Source organism: Scyliorhinus canicula, chromosome 17, assembly GCF_902713615.1.
Source record: "Scyliorhinus canicula chromosome 17, sScyCan1.1, whole genome shotgun sequence".
Taxonomy (NCBI): Eukaryota; Metazoa; Chordata; class Chondrichthyes; order Carcharhiniformes; family Scyliorhinidae; genus Scyliorhinus; species Scyliorhinus canicula.
The window spans coordinates 53,497,435-53,522,297 of record NC_052162.1 but is presented as its reverse complement, the minus strand read 5'-3'; the positions used below and the strand labels follow the sequence as shown (position 1 = coordinate 53,522,297).

General features: G+C 46.3%; 1 protein-coding gene across 3 annotated transcripts in view; it reads right to left on the bottom strand.

Moving 5' to 3' along the window:
• The window catches only part of arhgap36 (Rho GTPase activating protein 36), a 312,849-nt gene that overhangs the window by 132,703 nt on the left and 155,283 nt on the right, over nucleotides 1–24,863 (bottom strand). Inside the window, exon 1 of one of the 3 annotated variants that reach the window (XM_038775245.1) lies at nucleotides 22,449–22,915. The exons of the other annotated variants lie outside the window; for them this stretch is intronic. The gene's annotated coding sequence lies outside the window, so the exon portion shown is untranslated. Of the gene's footprint in view, nucleotides 1–22,448; nucleotides 22,916–24,863 lie in introns of those variants that run through there. 3 annotated transcript variants of the gene reach the window in all.

Sequence of the window (24,863 nt, the reverse complement as noted above, 5' to 3'; positions counted from 1 at the left end):
ACAGTGCAGAAGGAAGTCATTCGGCTCATCAAGTCTGCACCAGCCCTTCGAAAGAGCACCGTACTTAAGTCCACACCACCACCTTATCACCATAACCCAGTAACCCCACCTAACCTTTTTGGACACTGAGGGCAATTTAGCATGGTCAATCGACCTAGCCTGCACATCTCTGGACTGGAGAACCCGGAGGAAACCCACGCAGACACGGGAGAACGTGCAGACTCCGCACAGACAGTGACCCAAGCCGGGAATCGAACCTAGGACCCTGGAGCTGTGAAGCAACAGTGCTAACCACTGTACTACCATGCTACCCTATGTTGGCTGATGGCGTCACCATATTCACCACCATATATGATTCCTTAGATATTGAGGCAGTCAACATCTACATGCAGCAAGACCTGGACAACATCCAGGTTTGGGCTGATAATTGAAATGAAGTGAAATGAAATGAAAATCACTAAAAGTCACAAGTAGACTTCAAATTAAGTTACTGTGAAAAGCCCCTAGTCACCACATTCCGGCTCCTGTTCGGGGAGGCTAATACAAGTAACATTTGTGCCACACAAGTGTCAGGCAATGGCTATTTTCAACAAGTGAGAATTTGACCACCTCCCCTTGACAGTGAATGCATTACCTGCATCCTGGGGAGTTACCATTGACACGAAACTGAACTGGACTAGCCATATAAATACTGTGGCTGCAAGAGCAGGACAGAGGCTGTGAATTCTGCAGCGAGTAACTCACCAGCTTATTTCCAAAAGCCTGTCCGCCATCTAAAAGGCACAAGTCAGCAGTGTAGTGGAATATTTTTCACTTGTCTGGAGGAGTGGAGCTCACCAACAGTCAAGAAGCTTGACACCGTTCAGAACAAAGCAGGCTGCTTGATTGGCAGCATTCACTCCGTCCCCTACTGTACTACACTGCGGGAACTGACTAAGGCTTCTTCAATAGCAGCTTCCAAACCCATAGCCTCTGCCACTTTGAAGGACAAGGCTAGCAGATGTATGGCAAGATCACCTGGAAGTTCTCCTTCTAGTCACACACACATCCTGACTTGGAACTATATCACCGTTTCTTCACTGTCACTGGGTCAGAAAACTGGAACTCTCTTCCTAACAGCACAGTGGATGTACCTATACATCATGGACTGCAGCAGGTGAAAAGGGCAGCTCATCACCACCTTCTCAAGGGCAATTAGGGATGAGCAAGAAAGCTGGCCTCGTCATGAAAGAATTCAAAGAAGTTAAATAGTAGAAAACAAAGTTATCCGAGTTAGCTCCCATCAACAACTCTGTATCATTCTTGTTTCTTGATGCTTTTCCTCCCTTCTTCCATCCACCCATCATGCACCTTACCATTCCTCTCCTCATCTATAAAACTATCTCAGAGAAGGATAGAACCTTACAGCACTCGGCCTTACTGAAAGCCATTCGGCCCATATGTCTATGTCAGCCCTTTGAAAGATACTTAAGACTCCTCTGCTCCATCTAAAAGGCACAGCAATGTTTTCCTATTCAATTATTTGTCCAAATTCCCTTTCAGAATTTCCCATTGAAAGTGATTTCCATCCTTTTAAGCTGTATATCCCAGATCATAACAACTCATTGTGCGAAAGAGTTTCCTCTGTGTCTCATTTGCTAATTATCTTGAATCTATATCCTTTAGTTACTGACCTACCGCACAGACCTGGCTGACTTGATCAAATTTCCCTCGTACCCGATTACACACAGCGACTGTTGTGACTGCGATTTGCAACTCAAGCCTTTGAATGCTCATGGCTACAACCCTAAATGTTAAGTCACCATGACATAAGCTCTAACGCATTAATCCCACTTTACGGCTGTGCCTGGAGCTATTTTCCTTCCATGCAAAGTGCGTTTTATTGTGTAAATTGTGCTGTTTAAGTACATGCACAAGTGTATCACAAACATACACTTCCAGCAAGTTGATCAACTGAAAATAACATAAATGCATCCCAGGACTAACAATATTAGACCACATTAGTGTACAACAGAGAGACCTTATTGACATGTACCTTACTCACAAGGAACCCTACCACAATTTGACAGGCTCAAAATGAAGAAGTGTCAGACTCAGGATGAAAACTGGCTCCAGTTGCAAAGATCAGAGGCTGGATTCTGTTTCAGCGACTGAGCGCTGGCTCAAACAGAGAATTTGCAGGCGTTTTGAGAACCAAAAATTGGCACCGAACTCTCACCGATTCCGGGCCTGGTGAGGGGCTAGCAGCAGCGCCGGGTGAAACTCCCGCCTCCCGTGCCGAAAACGGCCGGAAAATGGCCGGGTCCCGGGCTGTGCATGTGCACGGCTGACGCCATACAACATGGCGCCAGCTGTGCGCAGACCCAACCCGCCATACGTGACCCTACAGCCCACCCCTGGTCACCCCCAGGCTACTCCCCACCAGTCCTCACAGAAGCCCCCCCGCACAGCGGCATGGATCCCAGCTGAGTGTGGCGGCACTGGACGCAGTCCGCAGCCGCCACGCCGGGTTCATGATTTGTGTGACCACACGTGGTCTGCGCCATCAGGAACTCGGCCCATTGGAGGTAGAGCATCGTGGGTTGGCCAGCCAATGATGCGACAACACCTTTGCAACACGATGATGCCAGTTTGGAGGGGGCAGAGCATGGCTGACCGGCATAAAACTGCCGCCTGCCCGGATTGAGGCATCGGAGCCAATTCTACGCCTGATCACCGAACACGATTTCAGTGTCAGGCAATTGAGAATCCCAGCCTAGTTTTTTCTCCAAATTTTGGTGAGTGGGTGTGGTTTACGCCGTCGTTCTGGTGGGGCGGGACCTCATAGAGCCAGCAAGCAGCTCCACAGAGACCGGGGTGCCATCTTTAAAGGGAGCTCTGATCAGCGCTGCAGTTTACCGGCTTCCAGATCCCACCATGGAATTTTCAGAGGCTCCCCTCCTGACAACTCTCACCAGCATAACCCCCACCTGACAATCCTCGCCAACATTCCACCCCTCCAACACCACCACGCTAGTATAACCAGCACTCCCCCCTATCAGTGTCTGCACTTGCCGCCCCTCCCCCCATAAATATGCAACACCACCCCTTCCTTGAGGTTCCCAATTGGGCCTGACCCGGCACTGCCTTCTGGCACAGCTCAATGCTGCCAGGTTGGCAACGCCAATGTGGCAGTGCCAACCTGTGCCAGGAGCAGTGCCAGTGCCCATCCCGGGAAAGTCCCATTCTTCCCTCGTGGGCTATACTTGCATCTGCGCCATCTGAGGGATCACCTTGACTGTCTTACGACATCTGTTGTGAACCTCACCGACATGACATCACATGAATATTTAATGAGGGGGGTGGTCATGTGGCAGGGCCCCACTATGTGGACTTTGTGACATCACTGACGCAGAGAAAATCAGGAAACCCAATCTCTCTGGAGAGAATCACCTTTTGTGCGATTCGTGCGGTGTTTCCACCTGTGCTGCCAATCCTGCAGAGAGCCAGTGCCGGCTCAAAATCAACCCTGCTGTCTTAAATATGCTGAATGTTGGTTAGACCACCAGCTTGTCAGGAGCATCCTGTTCTTGAAGATGACAACTAAAACCACCATGACATAGAGTAAAACCACAAAGGAAGCTTGATATAACTATTATAAAGACTCAAGCGGAAATAGAAATTAGCCTTTGCTGTTTTACCAGGAGATAACAGACATTGAAGATTCTTGGATGAAGGTTTTCAAATATTGACACGGAAAAAACTTAACTTCATGTAAAAGGGACTTAAATTTTAATTTGCCATTTTCATTGTTAAGGCAGTTAGCAAAGAAGCTAACTTAAAATAAATATTTTGCCCAATTCCAGCTTCTTGTTACTTGAATAGAAATGGTAGCATTTGCTTACATAGAGAAATATGTTCCCGTTGGTGTAAGAAACACAAACATCTAGAAATTTGATTGCATCTGAAACAGTACTTAGTGGCACTGCCAAATCTGTTCCTGTGGCTGCAGAATACTCATTCCACCTCTGTTCTCTTGTCCAGATACATTTTAACTAAGGCAAAAAAACTCAGCTTGTCACATATTTGAACAAATAAAATAGTTATGTTATGGGGGACTCAGCAGACTTGTTTTCTCCTGATATATTTAGCCAGGGACTGAACCCCCCTCCCCCCCCCCCCCCCCCATCAGCAGCGCATACTCAAAAAAACAACCTTCAAATACATCGAATCACAGAATCACACAGCACAGAAGGAAATCATTCGGCCCATCATTCCTATGGCAGCTCCCCTCACCTGCTATTTTCTGATAACCTAGCAAATGTTTTCCTTTTGAAGGAGATATCCAATTTCCTTTGGAAAATTACTATTGAAATTGTTTCCACCAACCTTTGAAATGGTGTGTTTTTCGATCACCGCCACACGCTGTGCGAAACAATTGCCCTCATATCCCCCCCTTTTAACTAATTTTAAACCTGTATTTTCTGCTTACCGAACATTCTGGTGTTTATTCATTGTTACAAACGCCTTCCTAACTTCAAATATCAATTCTTGCACAATTAAAATCTGAACTGAGATAGGACACAAGGTTTGTTTGATAATCTGTTGAACAGAAGCTTGCTTAGATATATAGCAATGATACTGAAGCCTGAAGGGTCATTTTCAATATGTGGGCTCACGGTTACAACTCGAACAGCTGCCTGTTTTGTTCTTTCCCACAGAAAATAATTTTGGTATGGTGCAAGTATATCATGCCGATATAATGGGCAGGGTGGTTTCCTGCTTCAGTGCAATGTATAAATAAAGGGTGGAATTTTCCCCAAAAATGACAAAGTGGTATTTTGGGCACGGAATTCGGTGCGGATCACTGGCTACTGTGGCGTGATTTTGGTCGCGATCTTCCCTCACTTAGTCAATTTTTTTTCAGGGGTATGTGTTTTGAACCGGCATTGAAAGGGCAGCACCTAAACACGTCAGCAGGTCCAGCTCCTCAGAGATTGGGACGGCGTTTTGAAAGAGCACCCAATCTCAAAGCTAAGACACCCCGCAGAAAAGGGAAACATCACCAACCCTTGACCACAGAGAGGCAAGGACCGTCCCACCACTAAATTTTCAGGTCACCGCCTGCACCCCGCCCCCACCACCCAAGCATCAGGGTGAACTGATCTCGGTACTGCCAGGAAGCCTTGGGGAACTGCCAAAGCATTTCCCTGCCATGTCCCTGACCACAATGGCCATTGAGGCCCCATCCATCACATATGGTCTCTGTGGAGACTAGCCCTGGTGCCACAACACGTCGACGGGTGGGAAAATAGCACCTACCCAGAAGATTCAGCATCAAGCTGACTTTGCACATTATAATGTAGTTAAATGCATGGTGATCAGGTTCACATCCTTGCTGGAGTAAACCTGATTAAGTCTGCTGGCAGGGCCTGGGAAGATCGCAAACTGTTCGGCCCTGGCGCAAATGTTGTTTCAGGGCTGTCCTAGTATTTTCCCAATTTTGTCATATTACGATCCCAGACCAGACCCCAACGTGGCTACGATACTGGACAGAAACCCCAATATATCATTTTAATTTAGTAAGACTGTGAGGAAAGGATACTTGGCGGGAGGGGAGTGGTGGGGGATGATTCAGGCGAAGGTAATGGTATATTGATGAATCTAAATTATGTTTTCGATGTTGAACAACAGGTAATATGTTACTGATAGGGGCGGGGTCAATTACATCATGCAATAGCATTACGTCGATGTAAAATGCGATTTGGCTGTTCTTGATTTTCCACTCCATCGGCCATCCTGCCTGACGTGGTCGGGAGCCTTTGTTAAGGAATTCTTCAAAATGTTCTCTCCAGTGACCACTGACTGTTTCCCTGTCTTTGATGAGGCCAATATGTGGCTCTCAGTGGGGTGAGGGCCATAGATCGGGCCATACATTGTCTTGACTGCGCTGAAGAAACAACTCTTGTTGGGGTCTGAAAATTGTCGTATGGGACAAGGGGGAGCTGAAAAAATGAAGACATGCAGCCACAGTTTCTGCATTGGCCTGACAGGAGTCAGATCTTGTCTTTAAAGCAGCATCAAGAGATCTCTCTTTCTCAAAGAACATCTCTGTAAAGCAAGTGTCATTGGTAATTACAGTGGATTGAGAGCTGAGATGGGGGACTGGATTCTCCGCTGTCGGGATGCTCCATGTGGTGGCAGCCCGGGGGTTTCCCGACGGCGTGGGGCTGCCCCACAATGGGAAACCCCATTGACAGACCGGCGTAACGGAGCATCCCGCCGGCGGGGTAAACCTGAAATGTGGTGCGGTGGGGCAGAGAATCCAGCCCAGGGATTTTTCCTTGTTTAAGTGGGAATAAAGATAACAATTAAGGGGATTGTATTCACTCTATTCAGTAGTATTGTTCAAGGAGTAATTGTAAGTTATTTCCTGGTGTGATGTTAAAGATTGTAATTCTGTGTCAGTAATAATACCATTTCCCTATTTCGTCGTGCAATCACTCCTGGAGAGAAGTATTCTTTCCTCACCGTCTTACTAAATTAAAATAATATGTTGGGGTTTCTTCCGGTATCCTAGCCACCGTTAGGTCTGGCCTGGGGTTGTAATATGACAAAATTGGGAGAGCTGGCTCACAGATTAGCCAAGCAGCAGCCGCATTTGGTAATATTCATGGAATCACACCTCACAGATAATGTCCCAACATTACCATTCCAGCAGGACAGGACAGACCCAGCAGAGGTGGCAGCACAGTGGTTTACAGTCAGCAGCGAGTTGCATTGGGAGTCCTGAACATCGACTCTGGGTCTGCATGAAGTCTCACTCACCAGGTCAAACGTGGACAAGCAAATCTCCTGCTGATTACCATGTACCGTCCCCCTGCAACAGATGAATCAGTGCACCTCCATTTTGAACACTACTTGGAGGAAGCACTGAGAGTGACAACGGCGCAGAATGTATTCTGGATGGGGGAATTTCAATGTCGGCTCGGAAGTAATATCTCAAACCAAGCTGGCCAGGCCTGCCAGACTGGGACTTGGCAGGTAATGAGGGAACCAACAATAGGGAAAAATATGCTTGACCTCACCGCACAAACCTGCCTGCCACAGATATAGCTGCCCATGACAGTATCAGTAGGAATGACCAGCGCAAAGCTCTTGTGGAGTTCTGTCTCTACATTGAGGATACTATCTATTCTGTTGTGTGGTACTGCCACTGTGCTAAATGTAATTGACTTTGAACAGATCTAGGAACTCAAGATTGGGCATCCATGAGGTGCTGTGGGCCATCAGCAGTGACAGAATTGTACTCAACTTAATGTGTAACCTCATGGCCCAACATAGTCCCCCACTCTACCATTACCACCAAGCCAGGGGATCAACCGTGGTTCAATGAAGAGTGCAAGAGGGCAACATGCCAGGAGCAACATCAGGCATACCGAAAAATGAGCTGTTGACCTGGTGAAGCTACAACATAGGACTACTTGTGTGCCAAACAACATAAGCAGCAACTAATAGACATAGTTAAGCAATTACATAACCAATGGATCAGATCTAAGCTGTGCAGTCCTGCCACATCCAGCCATGAATGGTGGTAGACAATCAGTGGAGGAGGAGTCTCCACAAATATCCCCATCCTCAATGGTGGAGGAGTCCAGCACTGCAAAAGGTAAAGCTGATGCATTTGCAACAATCTTCAGCCAGACGTGCTGAGTGGATTATCCACTCTGGAGGACCCCAGGATCACAGATGTCAGTCTTCAGCCAATTCACTCCATGTGATAACAAGGAACAGCTGAAGGCACTGGATACTGCAAAGGTTATGAGATCTGACAATATTATGGCAATAGTACTGCAGACTTGTGCTCCAGAATTGGCCAGGCCCCTGGCCAGGCTGCTCCAGTACAACTACAACACTGGCATGTATCAGACAATGTGGAAAATTGCCCATGTATGTCCTGTGCACTATAAGCAGGACAAATCCAACATGGTCAATTACCGCCTTATGAATCTACTCTTGAACATTAGTGAAGTGATGGAAGGAGTCATCGACAGTTCTATCAAGCAGCACTTACTCAGAAATACCCTGCTGAAGGACGCTCAGTTTGGGTACTGCCTGGGTCACTCAGCTCCTGACGACATTACAGCCTTTGTTCAGACATGGACAAAAGAGCTGAATGCCAGGGCTGAGGTGAGATTGACTGCCCTTGATACCAAGGCAGCATTTGGTCGAGTATGGTATCAAGGAGCCCGAGCAAAACGAGAGGCAATGGGAATTGGGGAGAAAACTTCTGCTGGCACAAAGGAAGATGTCTGTGAGATTGGAGGTTAATCATCTCAGGTGCAATGGAGAGGGCGGTAGGGCAACCGTGTAGGGCAAGAGGGGTGCAATACGAGTATGGGGAGAAGGCGAGCCGCATGCTGGCACCAGCTGCAGAGGCAGGCTGCATCCAGGGAAATATTGTAGATCCGGACTGGGGCTGGGGATGTGGTGTCAGAGCTATGGAAGATAAATGAGGCATTTAGAGAGTATTACCAGGGACTTTATGAGGCAGACCCAGGAGGAGAGTAAGGGTGCATGGGGCGGTTTCTGGATGAGCTGGAATTTCCCCAGGTGGAGGAAGCAAAGAGGCAGGCATTGGAGAAGCCCCTGTGGCTGAGAGAGGTGCTGGACAGTATCAGGGGTATGAAGTTGGGGAGGCCCCTGGGCTGGATGGGTACCCGGCAGAATTTTATAAAGAATTTGTAGCGGACCTGGCACCACATCTATTGGGGGCATTTAATGAAGCACTGGAGAAGGGGGAGTTGCCGGAGATGATAAAGCAGGCAGTAATCATACTAATCCCAAAAAAAGTGAAGGATCTGGTGGAATGTGGGTCGTATCGACCCATATCACTATTGAACACGGATGTGAAAGTATTGGCTAAGTTGTTAGCGGGGAGGATTGTGTCCTGGGGGTGGTTGCAGAAGATCAAACAGGCTTCGTGAAGGGCAGGCAGCTCACAAGTAATATAAGATGGCTGTTCAATGTGGTGATGAAACCGACGAGAGCTCTGGTACTGGAGGTGGTGGTGTCCATGGACGCGGAGAAAGCATTTGATCGGGTGGAGTGGCGGGACTTGTTCGAAGTTTTGGGAAGGTTTGGGCTTGGGCTGAGATTTGTGGCCTGGGTGTTGTTGCTCTATGTGGCACCAAGGGCGAGGGTGAGGACAAATGATATGAGCTCACAAAGCTTTGACTTACACAGGGGTACGAAGCAGAGCTGCACGCTGTCACCGCTGCTGTTTGCGCTGGCCATAGAGCCACTGGCGATGGTTCTCAGGGGTCGGCAGAGTGGCAGGGGATAATGTGGGGATAGTGGGACATCGGGTGTCGATCTATGCCGATGACCTCCTGCTGTATGTTGGATCCGTTGGAAGTATGGGAAGGATTATGGGCCTGTTGGGGAGGTTTGGAGGGTTCTCAGGATACAAGCTGAAAGGGAAAAGCGAGGCATTCCCAGTGAATGAGCTGGCACAGCGGGCTAATTTAGGTGGGTGCCGTTTACGGTAGCGAGGGAATGGGCAGGGCTCCATAAGTGGAACTTAACGAAGCTGGTGGAGGAGGCCAGGGAGGATCTTAAGAGGTGGGATACACTGCACTTAACGTTGGCGGGGAGGGTCCAAGTGGTGAAAATGAATATTTTGCCCAGGTTCTTGTTTATCTTTCAGGCTCTCCCGATCTTTATAACAAAGGCCTTTTTTCGGAAAGTGGACACAAACATCTCTGACTTTGTATGGGTGGGGAAGGTACCGAGGGTGGGGAGGACCCTGCTACAGAGGCAGAGGCAGCAGGGGGGTTGGTCAAGGTGAGGGATTTGTATTTGGAGGAAGGGTTCGGCAGTCTGGAGGAGCTAAGGGAGAGGGCAGAGCTGCCAAGGGGAAGTGAGTTCGGGTATCTACAGATTAGGGATTTTGCACGAAAGGTCTGGAAGGGGTATCCTAGATTGCCAGGATACACCCTGCTGGAGTGTCTGCTGCTTCAGAATGTGGAAGGGGAGGGAAGAATTGGGGATATATAAGTGGCTGGGGAAGCAGGGAGGCGAGCGGGTGGTGAAGATCAAGGAGAAATGGGAAGCGGAGTTGGGAATGGAGATCAATTGGGAATATGGAGTGAGGCACTACGATGGGTAAACGGGACCCCCTATTGTGCAAGGATGAGCCTGATACAGTTCAAGGTGGTGCACAGGGTGCATATGACTCGGATGAGAATGAGTGGGTTCTTTCAGGGGGTAGCAGATGAGTGTGAGAGGTGTGGGCGGGGGCCAGCGAATCATGCGCACATGTTTTGGGGTTGTGAAAAATTGGGAAGATTCTGGGCATGAGTGTTCGCGGTCTTAGCCAGGACAGTGGAGGAGGGAGTGGACCCGGGCTCTTTGGGGGTTCAGAGAAGCCGGAGCTCATGGAGAGGAGGAAGGCTGATGTCATGGCCTTCGCCTCTCTGATTGCACGGCGACGAATTTTGCTGGAGTGGTATTCGGCATCGCCACTGGGGGTAGCAGCATGGTTGGGTGACCTGTACGACTTCCTGCGGTTAGAGAAGATAAGGTATGAGTTAAGGGGCTCAGCAGGGGAGTTCGAGAAAAGGTGGGGGATGTTTGTGACCGTGTTTGAGGAGCTGTTCATCGAGAGGGGGGTGGGGGGGTGATGGGGAGGGAGGGTGAAAAAGGAGGACAGTCTGTACAAACTGTATAGTTGATTGTTGGGAAGAATGTTTCCCGGGGTGTTTATTTGCTGTAACCTACTTTGATATAAGTTTGAAAAAAATGCGTTGAAAAAAAAAATCATCTCAGGGGCAGAACATCACTGCAGGAGTTCCTCAGGGTAGTGTCTGAGGACCAACTATCTTCAGCTGCTTTATCAATGATCTCCCTTCTATCATAAAGTCAGAAGTGGGGATGTTCGCATATCACTGCACAATGATCAGCACCATTCGCAACTCCTGAGATACTGAAGCGGTCCGTGTCCAAATGCAACAAGACCTAGACAATGTCCAGGCTTGGGCTCAGTGGCAAGTAATCTTCGCATCACACAAAGTGCCAGGCAATGATCATCTCCAACAAATGAGGAGAATAACCATTGCCCCTTGACATTCTATAGCATTTCTATTGTAAAGTACCCCATTATCAACATCCTGGGGATTACCATTGACCAGAAACTGAACTGGACTAGCCATAGAAACACTGTGGCTACCATAGCAGGTCAAAGGCTAGGAATCCTACAACCAGTAACTCAGCTCCAGACTCCCCAAAGCCTGTCCAACATCCAAAAGGCACAAGGTCAGGAGTGTAGTGGATTACTCGCCACTTGCCTGGGTGAGTGCAGCTCCAACAATACTCAAGAATGCTTCAAGAAGACCATCCATAACAAAGCAACCTACTTGATTGCTACCCCTTACACAAACATTCAATCCACCCACCACTAACATGCAATGGCAGTCATGTATACCATCTACAAGATGCGCTGTAGGAACTCACCAAGGTTCCTTCGGCAGCATCTTCCAAACCAACGACCACTGCCATCTAGAAAGATAAGGGCAGCATATACATGGGAACACCATCACCTGGAGGTTTTCCTCCAAGTCAGTCACCATTCTAACTTGGAGATTTATTGCCATTCCTTCACTGTCACTGGGTCAAAATCCTGGATCTCATGCCCTAACAGCACTGTGGATGTACCTACACCTTAGGGACTGCAGCGGTTCAAGGAGGAAACTCAGCACCACATTCTCAAGGAAAACTAAGGATGGGCAAACAATGGTCCAGCGAACGACACCCACACCCCATAAATGAATTTTTAAAAATTATTGTAACTTATATATTATAACTTATATATTAGTGTAAACAATATATTATTATCTGTGAATAGATAAATATTTGTTTCAATTAGAAAAATATATTTTCCAAATATCGGGGCGGGATTCTCTCAGCCCAGGCCGGGCGGGAGAATCGCTGGGGCGGGCGCAAATCGCGCGACGTCACCCTGACGCCGGTCACCGATACTCTGGAGAGCGGCGAATCTGCGCCATTGATGCCGGCGCAGTCGGCGCAGCGCCATTCGGGGGCCGCTCTACCAGGCTCCCCCGGCGATTCTCCGCCCGGGATGGGCTGAAATCCGAGTCCCGCCGGCGCCATCCACGTGTGGTGTTGCCCGGCGGCACCTCAGTGTGCATGCATCCGGAGGCGGCCTGGTAGGGGAGGGGGAGTTCCGATGGGGGGGGGGGGGGGGTCCGATCCCGGGGGGGGGGGGGGGGGGCCTCCGCTATGGCCTGGCCCGCCATCGGGGCCTACCGATCGGTCGGCCGGCCTGTCGGGCTGGGGGCCTCTTTTGCTCCGTGCCGGCCCCTGTAGCCCTACACCATGTTGCATCGGGGTCGGCACGGGTAAGGGAGCCACTGCGCATGTGCACATTGGTGCCAGTCACACTGCTCATTGGCGCCTGTCGCAGTGCGCATGCGCAGACCCGCGGCGCCCATTTGACACTGGCATCGACAGCTGGAGCGGCGTGCTGGCCCCCTATAGGGGGGGGCGTTTACGACAGCTTCAACACTTAGCCTCAGGATCAGAGAATCGCGCTCATGGTCTTCCTGGAAAACCACAATATATTTTGTAAATCTGATGCTATTTGGTGCCAGATCAGTGGTTCTGGTGCTCAGTGTGACTATGCATTAAAATCACATTGGGTCCTATTTGCGTCATATTTTTGCATACTAACGAAGCCCTCACCTGCTGTGATCTTTCATGGAGAGGTACAATTGAGGTTTAAAATATAGATCTATTACAGCACAGGATTTATGGGTATAGGGTTTAACTTTGCCATCAGGTCAGACAGCTTGTTTCTTTTTTCTCATCACTCTGTCTTGACATATCAGTGACTTGCCACCAAATAAATTCCACTTACGTACAAGAGAGAAAGCTAACCTTTAAGTTATAGGTGACATCATTGTTGCCTCAAACTATGGTAAACAGACTAGGCGACTGACCACATGAAACACGACACAGAAAGACCCAGAGTTCAACATCAACAAGTGAACCAAACTTGCTTGATGAGTCGATTTGCCCAGATAAAATGAAACGTTCACTTTGTGTATTTTTGCTCCACTGATGTGAATTTAGGCTTTGAATAATGCTGAGGCTCAACAACTTCTCTCAAACAATTCACTTTGCCAGACAAAATAATAAATATTTAAGGGGCAGCTATGGAGAACAGAAGCAAACAAAAGAATCAAGATTTTAATTCACTACATCTGTTTCATTTTCAAACTATGTCTCGATGGTTAAATTTTTTAATGTTGTGTAGTTTCTGCTCCCATTTTTAAAGGTGCTAACATAGCTGGGGCATGCTTCTACAAGCAATCAGCAGATAGCCATTTCTTATATTACTTATGATATACAGCATAGAAACAGGTCATTTGACCCAACCAGTCCATGCAAGTGTTAATGCCCCATCCACCTTTTCCCATCTAAATCAACCATTTTAACCATCTATTCCCTTCTCAAGTGGTTGTCTGGCTTCCCCTTCAATGCATCTACACTATTTGCTTCAACCACATCCTGTGCTAGCGTGTTACACATTCTTAAAATTCTTCGCGTGAATAATTTTCTTCTGAATACCCCATTCGATTTCTTGGTGAGTCACTTATATTGACGGCCTCTAGTTATGCTCGTCTCCAAAAGAGAAATTATTCTTTCTGTACCCACTCGATCAAAACCCCTTTTACATCGTCCCTCAGCTTTCTTTTTGCAAAAGCCAAGGTGACCCAACCCTTTGTGATATGTAGACACATGCATTTCTTGCATCATTCCTGTAAATCTTCTCTCCATTTTCTCCAGTGCCTCTATGCCCATTTTTATAATATAGCTTGCTTTTATTTTTATGGCTTTGTTAATCTGTGGCGCAACGTTTAGCCATAGATATATTTGTACCCGAATCCCTCCACTCCACATAGATTTCCAGCTTCAATATATGTAACTTTCCTATTCTTCTTGTTAAAATATACTACTCACATTTATCTGTGATGAACTTCATTTCCCAATTAATTGTCCATCCTGCAAGCTTATTAATCTATTGCAGCCCCCTCGATATGGAGTATTCCTCTCAATTTGGTGTCAACCACACATTGAGAAATTGTGGGCAGGGCTCTCCGCTTCAGGAGCCAAGTGTTGACGCTGGGATTGAATCAGTGGACTTCCACGATAACTAAATTGGGAGAAATTCATGATCCATTAATGGGCTGGCACAGGCGCCACGTGGAACACGATCAGTTCCAATGAAAAATAACTTCCAATTCGCTGAGGTCAGGATTGCCACTCGAGAGGCTGACAAGCTGCAGCCGCATGTCAGCACTCCATTTCCCACACACACTCATCCCAGCCAACAAGATGACAGCACGAAGAACGGCACCCTGGTTTGCGGACACAGAGCTGGAGACCCCGCAGGACTGCATGGAGGAGCCCTGTTCCTCGGGTTTTGGAAGGAGGCTGCCACCCATCGCCGTACAACGGGCCTGGGCTCAGGTGGCAGAGGCCATGAGCATACTGGGCCCCACCACCAGGGTCAGCCAGCAGCGTGAAAAGAAGCTGCACAGCCTCCTCAGGGCGGTCAGGGTGAGTAGGCATCACCATGCCTCTGGCACCATTCCCTGTCCCAAACACCCACAAACACCCCCACCCACCTGGAGGTCGACCAAACCCCACCCACTGGCATTGTGCACGCTCCCCACACTGCACCACATGCCAGCACCCATACCAGCCACCATGGTCCTGCACGGACCAACTGACGATTGTGTTCGTGGACAACTTCAACCTCTCACTACTCCGTTCCGAGGTTTCTATCTGCTTCAAGAAGACCACCATCATATCGGTGCCAAAAATGCACGGTAGAAAGCATCCTATCTGGCTGCATCACAGCCTGAGATGGCACCTGCTCAGCCCAAGACCATAAGAAACTACAGGAAGTCGTGAACACAACCCAGTCCATCACATGAACCTGCCTCCCATCCATTGACTCTGTCTATTTCTCAGGGTTATTCTCTCTTCCAACCTCTTCCATCGGGCAGAAGATACAAAAGTCTGAGAACACACTAAGGTTCAAAAACAGCTTCGTCCCTGCTGTTATCAGACTTCTGAATGACCCTCTTAAGGATTGAACTGCTCTCTTCACACATCTTCTCTACTGAGTAGTACTACACTCCGTATGCTTCACTGGATGTCTGCGTCTTTGTATTTACATTGTGTATTTATGGTATGTCCTATGTTATTTTTCATCTGTGGAACAATCTGTCTGGACTGTACGCAGAACAATACTTTACTCTATAAATCGGTACACGTGACACTAAATTAAATCCATTCCCAATCCAAAAATGGGATGTTTGTGCCGTCAGCCAGGCCCCCTAATCGGTGAACCTGGAAGCAATCAGGGCGTCCCATGCATGCCAGCCTGGCTCACACATTGTGCATTGTGCGCCCTCCTGTGCCTGCCCTGGCTCGAGGTCCTGCCTCCTGGCCCCCACCGCATCTTCCTTGTCGAATGAGGCTTAGCATTCATCCCCCTCCTCAAGAATGATGCCCGTCTGCTGCGTGATGGTGTGGAGGTCGCAACAGGACACTACAGGACACCTAGGGCTATACTGGAGCACCCCTCTAGAGAGGTCCAGGCACCTGAAATACATCTTCAGGATGCCGATGTACCGTTCGATCACGCCACTAATCGCGGCATGGGCATCAATGAAGAGGGCCTCCGCGCTGGTCTGTGGCCTCCAGATAGGCGCCATCAGCCACGACCGCAGTGGATACCCCTGTCACCCAGGAACCAACCCCTCACCCCAAACCCTGGCAATGCCAATCTGGCACCTGGGCACCCTGACACTGATAGCTTGGCACCCTGGTAGTGTCCCTAGCACCATGACAGTGTCACTCAGGGACCCTGTCAGTGCCAGAGTGGCACTGCCAGACTGCCAGTGCCAAGGTGCCTGGGTATCAGGGAAAGTGCTTGGATACTACCCTGTCCTGTCCCCGACCACCTCGGGATCTCTAATGGCTTGCGAGACTTTGCAGGTTTGCGTCGGCCCAGTGAGGGCGAAATCCAGATTACGCTGTGCAGAGCAAGTCAAATGACCGTGATTGACCCAGCACAGAGCTGATTTGGGGTTCTCGCGTGATTCACCCATTGCGCCGGATCCCAGCCAGGCACAAACTGATTACTGAATCATGCCCTATATCTTCTGCATTACCTAATCTTTCTATAACATCCTCAAAATATTCAATAAGGTTGGTCCAGCAAAATTTTCCGTTTTGAAATTCATGCTGACTATTTATTAGGATATTTCTCATTTCTAGATGTTTGTCTTTTAGTCAGGATTTCAGTTTTCCACTGCAACTAATGTTAGGCTGACTGGGCTATAAATACATGTGTTATTCCACTTTTAAAATTTAGGAATTGTATTAGCTATCCCCCTGTCCTCTGACACTATGCGGAGAGTTTGGTTAGTTATGAGGAGAGGTTGGATAAACTTGGTTTGTTCTCACTGAAACAACAGAGGTCGAGGGGCGGCATGATAGAAGTCTACAACATTATGAGGAGCATAGACAGAATGGATAATCAGAAGCTTTTTTCCCAGGGTGGAAGAGGCAATTACTAGGGGGCATAGGTTTAAGGTGCAAGGAGCAAAGTTTAGAGGAGATGTGTGAGGGAAGATGTTTACACAGAGGGTAGGCTAGTGGGTGCCTGGAACTTACTGCCAGAGGAGGTGGTGGAAGTAGCTATGATAGTGACGTTTAAGGGGCGTCTTGACAAATACATGAACAGGATAGGAATAGAGGGATAAGTACCCTGGAAGTGTGGAAGGTTTTCGGTTAGATCAGCAGCATGGTCGGCACAGGCTTGGAGGGCTGAAGGGCCTGTTCCTGTGCTGTACTATACTTTGTTCTTTTTCTAATGAATAATTTTTATTTTTTTTTTAAATTTAGTGTACCCAATCATTTTTCCAATTAAGGGGCAATTTAGAGTGGCCAATCCACCTAGCTTGCACATTTTTGGGTTGTGGGGGCGAAACCCACGCAGAAACGGGGAGAATGTGCAAACTCCACACAGACAGCGACCCAGAGCCGGGATCGAACCTGGGACCTCAGCGCCGTGCTAACCCACTGCGCCACCGTGCTGCCCTTTCTAATGAATAATTAAATATAACTAGTAATGCCTTTTTTATCTTTCTCCAAGATTTTTTTTTGAACCTTCAGTACATGCCTGTTATTTCAAATGCCCTTATTCATCTCATGATAAATGTCATGTTTACCTGTTCTATTTTCCTGGTAAACACCAAAGTAAAATTATCATTTAATAATTCTGCCATTTGTCTATTGCTACCTGTAGCTTTATCCTCTCTATTCCTTAATGATTCTTTCCCCATCCCTCCATTTTTATTAATATACCTATAAAATATTTACTATTTTGTTATATGTTCCTTTATAATTTGTGTCTGCGTGGGTTTCCTCCGGGTGCTCCGGTTTCCTTCCGCAGTCCAAAGATGTGCATGTTAGGTGGATTGGCTATGCTAAATTGCCCCTTGGCATCCAAAAGGTTAGGTGGGGTTGCGGGGATAGGGTGGGGGATTGGGCCTAGGCAGAGTCCTCTCACCAAGGTTCGGTGCAGACTCGATGGGCCAAATGGCCTTCTTCTGCACTGAAGGGATTGTATGATTCTAATTTAATTTTATCGTTTCTCTTTGTTTTCCTAACTTTTTTTAAACTTCCCTCATAATTTCTTTGTATTTTTTTCTTATCTTGTACTCATTGGCTCAATGTGCATTTGATGCTTGCCTCTTTCTTAGCCCTGATGTGGTGCTAGTCAGCAAGTTACAAACCTAATCCTCCATTCGCCTGATAAAACCAAATACACTTTGTTGTACTGCATTGAATAGCAGCCTCTGGTCTGATTGTTCCCTTCCTCACACATAAGTGCTGAGGTTACATCTAGTCCCTTCAGTCTGTCCCAATGAAGGATAGCTATTTCTACACTCTTCCAGGGATTGAACATGAGACCAGGTTTAGGACTATACGCTATGGTACACTTATCCACTGAGTTATGGAGCAGTCAAACAATATTTTGTCAACCTTTACCATTAACACTCTCTCACTACTTACTGCTTGTCATCAAAATCAAAACGTGGATAGAATTATATAGTCATAGATACTGTGGAAAAATATCATTTGGCCATAAAACAAGTATGTCAATTCCCTTCACAAAATCTTATGGATTCTGTTTCAGAAATGGTTTATGGCAGAGCATTCCTTGGCATGAAACAATTTTCCAACATTCCCTTTATTTGATTTATGATTATCTTAAACTGTGTGCTCTCAATACCTTTTCATCAACCAGTGGAAGCAATTTATTATTAGCTACCTTGTTATATCATGGCCCTTATGATCTTTATCAGCCCAAATGAAAGTTCTAAAATCTACGGCCTTTTAATAACCTTCAGCCATCTGCTCCAACAATATCTTACTGAATCTGCATGCCACCATTTCGGTTACTTTAATATTCTTTTGTAAACTGCGTTGTCAAAACAACATGCAATATTCCAACTGTAGCCTAACTGTGGTTTTCTACAAGTTAGTTTCTTGCACTCTAAGCCCGAGGTACAATAGCAAGGATTCAATTTTTGACTGCCTTATTTAATTGCACTGCTATCTTTAATGATGTGTGTATTTGCACATTTAAAATACCTTTGCTCTTCTTGTCCTAAATTAAAATATTAGCACTCCGTGTATATTTCTTCTTTTTATTCTTATTTTTAAAAGTATTACTTCATATTTTCCTACATTAAATGGCATCTTCTCATTTACCTGTTCAACCTACCAGCTCTTTCATACTCTCCTTCAGTATTTCACAATCCTCATTCGTCTTCTCATCCACTTTGGGGTCACCATCATGTTTTGAAATTGTTAGCTCAATCTTAAAGTTTAGACCACACCTTCAATAGATAACCGTTAACTTAATACTGATCCATGAATCCCACTCGTAAACTAATTTTCATTTGCTTTCTACCTTTCCAACCAAAGTCGACACGGAACTTCTTATTAAAGCATGGGCTGTTAACCACGGGAAAAAATTAAGTTGGGCAGCTTCTATTTGTATTTGTTCCAAACACTTTGATGGTTGAAGAATTTTGCAGATTTCACAAGGGGTCTTTTCAAAAAAGAAAAGGGTGGCCAGACAAGAATGGACATCCAAAAACTCTCCCCCTCCAGTAATCACATAGTTAAGGCAAAGTTGCCATAGTCCCAGATGACCATAGGCTGCTTTCCCCTTTGAGGGGGAGAGCTGACTGGTAGTGATTTGACCTGAGATCACTGCATCTCAGGTGAGAGGCTGGGCCTTCATGAATAACCTCAGCTGGTACAGGAATTGAACCCGCACTGTTGACCTTGTCCTGCACCATGAACCAGCTCTCCAGTCAACTGGGCTAAATCAGCCCCCAATCACATATACAACCCCTTAAAAGGTTTTTAGGATTACAATAATACGCTTGTCTGCAACACATCACGACATCAAGTATCATGTCAGATTATATCAAATATCGTTTGCACATGACCTCAGTATAAAAGTAGCATGTAGTTCTTCTGGCTATTAAAACCCCCTTCCACAGTTTAGACTCAGTCTACTCTTCTGCACAAGAAGCTTAATTTATGAAGTGAATATTAATCTTAACAACATATGATAAAGATCACAATCTGCCGGTGGCCCTGACTTCAGTCATAATGAACTGTTTTGAGAGGTTGGTCAGGAAGCGCATCACCTCCATACTCCCAAAATGCCTTGATCCACTGCAGTTGGCATACCACCGCAACCAGTCCACAGCAGACGCTATTTCCCTGGTCCTACACTCATCCCTAGAGCATCTCGGCAACAAGGACCGACATGAGACTCCTATTTATTGACTACAGCTCCGCCTTCAACACCATAATCCCAGCCAAGCTCATATCAAAGCTCCAAAACCAAGGATTTGGCACCCCACTCTGCAACTGGAACAACAGACCACAATCAGTAAGAATGAACAACTACACCTCCTCCTCAATACCAGGGCCGCACAAGGCTGTATACTTAGCCCCCTACTCTACTCCCTGTATACACATGACTGCGTGGCAAAATTTGGTTCCAACTCCATCTCCAAGTTTTCTGACCATACGTCCATAGTGGGTCGGATCTCGAATAACGACGAGTCAGAATACAGGAGGGAGATAGAGAACCTAGTGGAGTGGTGCAGCGACAACAATCTCTCCCTCGATGCCAGCAAAACTAAAGAGCTGGTCATTGACTTTAGGAAGCAAAGTACTGTACACACGCCTGTCAGCATCAACGGGGCCGAGGTGGAGATGGTTAGCAGTTTCAAATTCCTAGGGGTGCACATCTCCAAAAATCTGTCCTGGTCCACCCGCGTCGATGCTACCACCAACAAAGCACAACATCTCCTGTACTTCCTCAGGAAACTAAGGAAATTTGGCATGTCCACATCAACTCTTACCAACTTTGACAGATGCACCATAGAAAGCAGCCTATCTGGCAGCATCACAGCCTTGTATGGCAACTGCTTGGCCCAGGACCGCAAGAAACTTCAGAGATTCTTGAACACCGCCCAGTCCATCACACGAACCTGCCTCCCATCCATTGGCCCTATCTACACCTCCCGCTACCGGGGGAAAGCAGGCAGCACAATCAAAGACCCCTCCCACCCGGCTCACTCACTCTTCCAACTTCTTCCATCGGACAGGAGATACAGAAATCTGAGAGCTTGCACGAACAGACTCAAACATAGCTTCTTCCCCGCTGTTACCAGACTCCTAAATGACCCTCTTATGGACTGACCTCATTAACACTACACCCCTGTATGCTTCATCCAATGCCGGTGCATATGGAGTTGCATTGTGTACCTTGTATTGCCCTATTATGTATTTTCTTTTATTCCCTTTTTTTCCCATGTACTTAATGATCTGTTGAGCTGCTTGCAGAAAGACACTTTTCACTGTACCTCGGTACACGTGACAATAAACAAATTCAAATTCAATCTAATATCTGAAGTGATCCTATAATATGCTGGAGCTCATGGTACTGAACCATCAGTCCCCTTTACACTACAGACTGAACCAGTAATATTCCCATTTGTTTGAGAGTTGCAATTACAGATTTCATTTTGTGCTGCTCGATATACCCAATATTTTATTGCCTTTTTCAAAGTCATCTGAATGCATCACTCTCCTGACACTCTGACTCTGTCGAGAACTTCATATTGATAAAGGAAAAATGACCATTGTGGGAGTAAAGCACCATTACATTAAGTCACACTGCTGCCACACATACATATCATTGCCAGAAAGAACAGTAACTAATGCCAACAGCTCTGGCCGTAAAAGAGAAAACCTACGGTGACACTCTCTTCAGGCAGCAGCAGCTCCACCTCACTTGTTTAGCAAGGTTCGAGCTTCCACATTGCCAATTTTCTCACTGATTTGACATTGACCGACTCTCCCTCTTCTTTCTCTTTATTATTTTTAACAGGGTGACTAAAATGCTTTGGGTCATTTTCCTACATTTATAAATGCAAGTTGCTGTTGGATTCTGGTCATATTAGGTTGTGCGGAATAATGTGGAAAACTTGTTATAATCAGAGCAAAAGCATAGTTCAACTCTCCCATGTATACTCTAATGCAAATGGCTCACTTAATCTTCAAGTGCATTTGCAAAAGTACATTTACACAAGTATATTACGCTTGTTTATTGCTGAAATGTAAGGGCATTTATTCCAGGCAGCGCAGCTAACAGAGGAGCCTAATGCTTCTATCAGACTCCTTTAACATAAAAATTGCAATGACACTGCCATGGAAGCCTTTGATCACATCATAATGCTGTCAATGAAGCCAGAGTTGATGGAAAAGTGTGTGTGTGGGGGGGGGGGGGGGGGGGGGGGGGCTGTGCAGAGTGCAATCTTAGCTTATCAGGATCACTGTGTGAGAGTAGGTAACAGTAAAGCATTTAAGACCGTAACATTTTAGTACAACAATTGTTTCTGTTTCCGCTAGATTTTAATATAGCTCTGTCATGCACAAACAGACTGAAAACTATACCCACTGGGGCTATAAGTTTCATAGAATTTTATTTCCAACAAAATCAGACTGGTGAAAAACCCTCAGAATGAAAGGCTTTTACACCGTTAACTTATCTGAACAGTGTTACCTTATTTACATTTGACTATAGAAAGGTGCAAATGCAATTCACATAGCATGTTGGAATAAATATGGTAACCATCCTTCACCAACAAAATCCAGCAGCATAAATTAATGCTTTAGCAGTAGTGTTAACTTCAAAGGAAACAGACTTCATCAAATTAACCTCTGAGACAATAAAACGTGACATTTACAAGTCTCACATCAGTACTTACTGTGAATGCCTTGATATCCGTATCTGAGATGCTGACAACAGTTCAAACAAAATGCCTTATCTCTCTTTCTGAAAAATTATTAACAACCAGAATGCTCATGGATCTCATTCACTCCGTTTGGTGCTCAGGGCTGCTGTTGCAAAATGAGTGTGTCTGTGCATGTGACCGAGAGAGATAGTGTGTGAGAGAGAGAGCTGCGGGGAAAATATCCCTAAAAAAAACTGTTCTTTCCATTTGCATTAATCACTAATGTTTATACAGGCCGGGAATGTGACCAGCTTCCCGTCCATCTGTGGGAGTTTGAGAGGTCCAGAAAAGGGTGTAACTTGCCAAAAAGCATTCTCCAGATAGACAGGGAGAAGCAGAATATGGAGTGAGAGCTTGGATGTGGGTGAGGGAGAACACATTCGCAGTACATAGTTAAATGATCCACTGACAGAGAAGGAGACTGCAGTACGTGTCAACTAAAAATTACACAAACCATTATCTGCTATAAAACAGAGAGACCCAAAGGACAAATGAACAAGCCTCTTAATATCTTTCTGTCCAAAGCTTCTACATAAAGCTCAGTAATAACCTCGATCAGCAGTCGTCAGTGAAAAACATCTCTGCGAATGCATTAGTCATTCACTGCCTTTATTATACATAGAGAGAATGATTCTTCTCTGCACTTTCATTTTATTATTTGATGAATGCTGAATGGCTTCGATTACTGTGTATTATCAGAGACAGACTCCGGTATCTGACTGCAGAAGGCAGCAAAACTTGCTGGTGAAGATTTGAATTTCTTAACTCACTCTGCCAGAAGCCCCAGCTGTGAAGCCCATGGCATCAAATAGGTGTACTGGTGTTGTTCTGTGCAAATCTGGTGCCACCGTTAAAACGTTTGTATAAGTGAATATTGCATGAAAACAGAATTGAGCTTGGTTATCATTCCCCATTCGTTAACTAAACAATTTGCCAACATTCAGTGCAAGGGCTCAGCCAGAAGAAGGGTCTCGAGATCAAGTATGGTCTCGCCCCTATAGGACTGGCTGCCTATATGGGCGGCCGGGTAGCACAGTGATTAGCACTGTTGCTTCACAGTGCCAGGGTCCCAGGTTTGATTCCCGGCTTGGGTCACTATCGGTGCGGAGTCTTCACGTTCTCCCTGTGTCTGCGTGGGTTTCCCCCAGGTACTCTGGTTTCCTCCCACATGTCCCGAAAGACGTGCTGCTAGATACCTTGGACATTCTGAATTCTCCCTCGCTATACCCGTGTGGCGACTAGGGGCTTTTCACAGTAATTTCATTGTAGTGTTAATGTAAGCTTACTTGTGATAATAAGGATAATTATTATTATTTAGAGCAGACTGCGGCAAATAAAATACAAATTTGAGCTTTCTTAGTCCAGGATTGACGATATAGAATTCTCTACATGCTATTGGATGGTCAGGTATTGGGACAGGTATTGGATTTCTTGTAAAAGCCTCTTCAGGTGGCATGGTAGCACAGTGGTTAGCACTGTCGCTAACAGCGTCAGGGTCCCTGGTTCGATTCACGCTTGGGTCACTGTGCAGCGTCTGCATGTTCTCCCCATGTCTGCGTGGATTTCCTCCGGATGCTCCGGTTTCTTCCCACATGTCCTGAAAGACGTGCTTGTGAGGTTAATTGGACGCTGGATGAATTGGACATGCTGAATTCTCCCTCCGTGTACCCAAAAGGCGCCGGAGTGTGGCGACTGGGGGATTTTCCCAGTAACTTCATTGCAGTGCTAATGTAAGCCTACTTGTGACATGAATAAAGATTATTATTATTAGTTTTTCTGGCGCTGTTAAATTGCTGTTGCTATTAATTCTCCCTGTATGGTTCCATCCATCCTCCCAAACTGTCTGCAATCAGTTTCAACCTGTCCCATTTCCCCCCTAAAAATTTGTTCCAGATCATTCCAGCTTATCTGATTATTGCAATCTTCAAAACTGACCCGATTTCTCCCAAATATATCAACCCCCCCCCCCATTGTCCAACTCTCATTGATTATACTAGACAATTTCTGTGTGTCACAATGCACCAACTGCCAGATCAAATGCAGCATAAACTCAAGCAACAGATACAAGATGAACGTGCTTAGAGTTCAGAAAGCACATCAAACCTGACTCTTGTGGACGTTTTACCAGAAAATGTGGCCCTTTAAAATTATTTTATTCAAAACTATCCTTGAAATATCTCATCTGATGATCGTGGGAGTACTTTGTCTTTGCCCTGCATGTCAGTGTTGCAATTCTGATCAGAAAATAATTTCAGAACACTTCAGCCTAGTGCACCAAGTTTTGCACTTGGTTTCAGTATGACAAAGGAACAGTGTGCCGAACATAAAGGTACCCTGCAAAAAATGAAACTTCAAACATTTTAAAAGAGGAACATGGAAGACTTGCGT